Here is a 6,000-nt window from a genome sequence, read left to right on the forward strand (position 1 = left end):
ACACTGAGCAAGTGTTCACCTTCCCAGCATTTGAAAGTACAGCTGACCCTTGAACAACCCATATCTGAACTGTGCGGGTCCACTTATGCGTGGATTTTTCCCAATAGTAAATACTACAGTACTACACAATCCACGGATGGTTGAATCCGCAGATGCGATACGATACCTCAGATTTGGAGGAACTGCATGTACAGAGGAACCAGGTATACGGAGAGAGCCAACTATAAATTATACATGGGTTTTTGACTTTGCAGAGGGTCAGAGCCCCTAACCCCCACGTTGTTCAAGGGTCAACTGTACCATTTTTCTTGTAGGATTTCTGTCCATTGATTGTCCAGTCTCCCCTTTCCCCTACTTCATTGTGCAGGGGCCAAACAAGGACCCTGCAGTCACAATCCTAGAAGGCAACTGCTGAATAATTCAGTAGTATTGAAAAATACATGAAAGGATTTACAGGTTTGTACTAACAACCCTAGCATAAAAGTGAGACTTGAGGTCTAGTCCTGGCTTTGGCACTAGCAGCTCTATGATTTGGGGAAAACCACTGAAACTTCTTATAACTGTTTCACTGAAAAATTCAAAAGGCTGTGATACTGAGAAGAGCACATCATGTCTGGGGTGTTCTTCCCAAGAAGGCATAACCCCAGTCCAATCATGAGAACACATCAGACAAACTCAAATTGAGGGACATTCTACAAAATGACTGACCAGTACTCTTTTCAAAAGTGTCATGGTCAGGAAGAACAGAAAGACTGAGAACTGCCACAGATGGGAGGGGACTAAGGAGACATGAGAATTAAATAAAATATAGGATCTTGGATTGACTCCTGGAAGCAAAAAAGATTTTTAACGGAAAACCTGGTGAAATACAAATAAAGTCTGGAGTTAATAGCATTCTACCAATGTTAATTTGTGAGTTTTGATAATTGTATCACATTTACGGAAGCTGTTAACATTAGGGGAAGCTGGGTGAAAGGTGTATGGAAAATCTCTGTACTATTTTTGTAAATCTTCTGTAAATCCAAAATTATCCCAAAATAAAATGTTAAAAATTAAAACCGTGCTATTTAAACGGTATCAAAATTGAATTCATCATTTTGTATTGGGCCCTGCGAATTATGTAGCTGGTCCTGCATGGAAGTGTTACCAAGGCTGTTGCCCCAGAACCAAGTAAACTTGCAGAAAAGCATATCCTCTAGCTGTGTTCACAGGACAGGAACAAGAGAGTCCATCCACAAGAAAACTGGTGAAACTTATTCAGCTTCAAAAGTGGGACAAAGGTTGCCCTGCAGCTCATTACCATCTCATTGTAATCTTAATATCTCCGCCTGTCCTCACCATGATGGTTTGACCTGCTTCAGACCCAAATGCCAAAGGACCATACAAGGGCAGAAAAGAGGTGGCACCCCAGTTCCAGGAAGAACCCCACCTATTCCCAGAAAAATCAATGTATATGACTCCCTCTCATTAACCTTGCCCTTAAAATCTTGTCTTAACCATCACCCAGGTGAGAAGTTGATTGGCGACCTAAGTTCCCACTTCTCCATCCTCGGGCCATTGAATTATGTTTGCCCTCAAGCATAATTGCCCTCAGCTTCGATCTCAGCTTGGGTTTAGTTTTTGGCTGTCAGAACCCGAACAGAAAAAGAAACTTCCCCCTGAGGCAGGGGGGCCTTGGCCAGGCTAGGGCCCAAGTGGGGGACCAGACAACCTAATTCGGTAACAGAAGTATATGGAAAACTGGGTAAAACCCGTTTCCCGTGATGCAAAATAATGAAGCGGCAACAAAACAATTCCCATGAGCTCCAGGGGAAACTGGAAGGAGCAGAGATAAGAGCTGCTCCATCTGATGGGTCTTGTAGACAGAAATGAGGATGGTCCTGAGCCAACGACTAAGGAGCAGATGGGACAAATAACTATCTCAGCTGATGGCTAAGAAAAATGACCAGAAACTGATTCTGAAACCCTCCCCCCAGCCTTGGCACTGTGTAAGACCCCCTACAACATACGAGCAGTTCTGATTAAAACCCCCGCCAGCTGGTATTCTCCCAAACCTATCTCCGTTCACGTCCTCGGTTCTCTCCTTGTAGTTCTGGGAAACTCACAAGCCTTGTATGACTAAGGCTAAGTTTCCACTCCAACACATGGAGGCTGAAATCGGAGACTAAGGGTGACGTCACCAAGATGGCGTCACACGTCACTCCGACTTCGCTCACCCTCTCAGGAACAACCAACGACCATTGGTGAACCGGACGCCACTGAGAGCAGCCTAGAACGCGGGGGTGAGGCGGAAGCACCCTCTGCATCGCAGAGACCAAGACAGACGGCATAGAAAGGTCAGAGAAGCGGCTACACACACCACACTGCCCCTCCCCCAGGCCAGCGCAGCCCCACACGGTCGTCTCCCCTGAGCCTCCTGGTCCTCCAGCGCGAAAAGGGCGGGGGTGGGGGGAGAAGCCAGCTCGCCCAGCACTGTGGGTCACTGTGTGGGAGCCCCTACTCCAGTCTCGCCCCACAGGGCTTGCCCAGTGGGAATCTGCCTGTGACCGAGAAGGGGCCGAGGGACTGGCAACAACCAGCACTTGGACCTGGGCTAAGTTCGTACCTGCAGCGCCCGAGCAGTAGTCCCAAGCAGCCGCTCTGCTCAGCTGCAGCACTCTGACCGGGGAACTCGGTGGGACCCTCAAACGAGGATTTCTGCTGGCCCTAGAGCCTGACTTGCCCACCCAGGCAAGGAGCTGAGGAGAGCGTCTTCCGACCCCGTCTCACCAGAGGAGCGGACACCTGGAAGCTGAGCGGCCAACAGCGCGGGAGCTGAGAGGTGGGTGGGCGGGGCTGACAGCCTCCCGAGAAAAGCCGGAATCGAGTGCAGGGTTCCCGTGCTACCGCCCAAGTGAGGGGAATTAATTCAGAGCCGAGGCTGAGAGTAGTTGCCGGCCCACCCTGCCTGGAAAGCCTGGCGTTACCCAACCCAGTCCTGCTAAGGCAAGTGAGCTAAAACAGAGCCCTGCCCACTGTGACTCCCGAGGGCGGGGCGGGGCGATTGGCCCAAAGGGGCTGGAAAGATTACCTGAAAGCTGTGTAATCAAAATAGAAATTAAGTTTTTATAGAAAAATGTTTCTTGCCCACCTGTGTTGGTGTCCTGAGATTTAAACCTGTCATCCGTCAATCTTTCAGATTAATATTGCTAATTATTTGAGATTACCAATTATTCCATCTCAAAGTGGATGAGCAGATTTTTTTTTATCATGGTGAAAAAATTCATTGCACATTTAACGTATTAAAATAAGTTAGGGTGAAGGAAGGAGTGACAAGTGCTTTTTAGTCCTACACAAGAGTGAATGTGGTTAGATTGCTACTGTTGCAGAATGCTGCAAAGATAATTCTTTACTCTATGTGGATATGGGCTATAAAGAAAGGCGAAAACCAGAGCTGAACATCGAAGCCTTGCTGACCAAAATTAAAATATTGGCATATATTTAAATAAATATTAAAGTATAAAATAATATGCTTTAGTAACACTTATGTTTTACCCAGGAAGGACAAAACACTTCCAAAGTTTTCAACATCCTTTCAATTATATCCACAATTATCGTTACTGGGTTAAACTATTTACTGGGTTAAACTATTTCTGTTTTGCTTATCAAGCAAGAAAGCAAACATTCTCACTGTGCCACATTTATGAAACTGGCTGGAAAATGCTATCATTAAATTAAAAACACTATAGATGACATTAGTAAAAGTTCTATAAAATTACTACATTAAAAAAAACAATAAGCGTCTGTATTAAGAATATTTTAAATGTTTATTCATTGTATTTATTTAGAAAACAAAATAAATTAACGATAAATTTATTTATCAAAAACAAGTCTTATGAGCAGACATTTAAAGTGTTTAACGTTGGACTGATACAATAACAAAACTGACCTGTGAAATTCTGTAGATAGAAAAGGTCTAATTTAGTTTAAATAAGATCTGAAACACCTTTATGAAACTTATTTTGCTCAGTGTGATTTTAAAGAAGTTATGTGTATATTACTATGACTCAAACTGTGGGGACAATTTTAAACACTTTTAAAAAAAATAAAGTTCATTCTAAACTGTGCTATCCAGTATAGTAGCCACTATTCACATGTGACTTTAAATTTAAATTTTAATTAGCTAAAATGAGATATAATTTAAAATCTAATTCCTCCATCTAATTAGCCACATCTCAAGTGCTCAAAAGCCACATGTGGCTAGCTATTACCATATTGGACAATGTAAAATTATAGAATATTACCAACATAATGGAAAGTTATATTGGACAGGGCTGGTCAACTAACTTATATAAGCAACCACCATAATAAAGTTAATCATATAAATCTTGAAAAACTTCTGTAAATATTAAGTTTTTGTTTTTGTAATTTTGCTTCTAATCCAGGGAATCTTTCAGATACCACAAAATACAAATCAAATTTGAAATCTGCATATACAATTTGAAATTTAATCTTGCCTAGGATATAAATTTACTTTTCTATATTAACTCTATTACTAGTAGTTTGTAAAATTTTTTGTGAAACTGAATGGCGAAGCCAAAGACTAATTTAGATGAATTAATCTGAAGTTAAAAGTCTGGAAGACTTTTTGGTTTCAATTATCTACTTCTTAAGACCACTGTAGGCATAGCCTAAACATATAAAGATATGCATAGAAATACTATAGTTTTATTAAGCTAAAGGCAACTAATAGCAAATTATTTATTTGAAGAACAGAGTCTTAAAAATTAAATCTTATATCTTATCTTTATAAAACTAATTATATTATACTTCACTAAAATACTCAAAGTTGAATTCAATTTTCAAAAGATATATCATATGAAAATATGTATCTGTTCTACCAACTGATCACATAAAACCATCTTAAACTATCTCACAAGTCACAAAAATAACAAGACTTCACACAAACTATCCTGTTTGACATACTTATTACTTTCTATTGAATTTCTTCTTTGCCTTATTAAAAAACAGAACTTAATTAATGTCTATTACCTAAGACAAAGCCATGGGTCACAAGCAAATGGCCATAACTAAAGATTGAACTCTCACAAGGAAAAAATTTGCTCTTTGAACAATAACAAGGAACACTATAAAACAAATGTAACTGAGGACTGTTCAACAGGTTGAAAGCTGAAAGATGGCATTGTAACTGACAAAATGTTTCTTAAACACAAATGATCAAATAATGAAATTATATAATATTTCCTATGGCTGAAACATTCAAGAACTTTAAAATAAAGTGATTAAGTTAAAAATAAAATCCTAGTAAACAGCAAGGATTTACTGTACAGCACAGGGAATATCTTGTGATAACCTATAACGGAAAAGAATCTGAAAAAGAATATATATGTATGTATAACTGAATCATTTTGCCGTACACTAGAATCTAACAGAACACTGCAAATGAACTACACTTCAATAAAAAAAAAAAAAAAGAATCCTAGGAAGGGAGTAAGCAGGAAGCCTTCATGGAGGAAGTGGCATTCAGTGTGAGGATTCAGATGTGACAGTAGGCAGGGGAGGCAGGAGTGGCCAGGCTGGGGAGCCGGTGGATTGCACCCTGAGTATTAAAAAAAAAAAAATTATATTTATGAGCAAAATGGTATGATTTTTTAATTCTCCAATAATCCCACCAACATCCTTTAAGATCATTTTTTTCTAATTGAATTCCTGATAAAAATTTTTTTCATTTAAACTTTGTAAGATTTAAACTTGTATGCATTTCAACTAGAATTAATCATAAAAACACAGTAAACATATTAAAACCTTTACGTAGACATTTCAGAAATCAAAAAAAAAAAGTTAGTGTCTAAATCTTGTCAGATTCTTTATATTCACAGTGATATATTCTTAAATTTAAATTACCTCAATGGAACCAAAAAGTCTCCTAATATGATTTTCTATGTTGACTCTTAGCAAACTTCGGTGATAAAATATTATCAGGAGTTAATTAAAAGAATT

At 39.5% G+C, this 6,000-nt stretch overlaps 1 protein-coding gene across 3 annotated transcripts in view; it reads right to left on the reverse strand.

The window, feature by feature from the left end:
* Positions 1 to 3,594, reverse strand: part of RAI2 (retinoic acid induced 2) — a 392,985-nt gene extending 389,391 nt beyond the window's left edge. For all 3 annotated transcript variants that reach the window (XM_082447179.1, XM_082447177.1, XM_082447176.1), the window contains exon 1: positions 2,606 to 3,594. The gene's annotated coding sequence lies outside the window, so the exon portion shown is untranslated. The remainder of the gene's footprint in view (positions 1 to 2,605) is intronic.
* Between the last annotated feature and the right edge of the window lie 2,406 nt (positions 3,595 to 6,000).

Source organism: Balaenoptera physalus (genome assembly GCF_965194825.1).
Source record: "Balaenoptera physalus genome assembly, chromosome: X".
In the NCBI taxonomy this organism is placed as follows: Eukaryota; Metazoa; Chordata; class Mammalia; order Artiodactyla; family Balaenopteridae; genus Balaenoptera; species Balaenoptera physalus.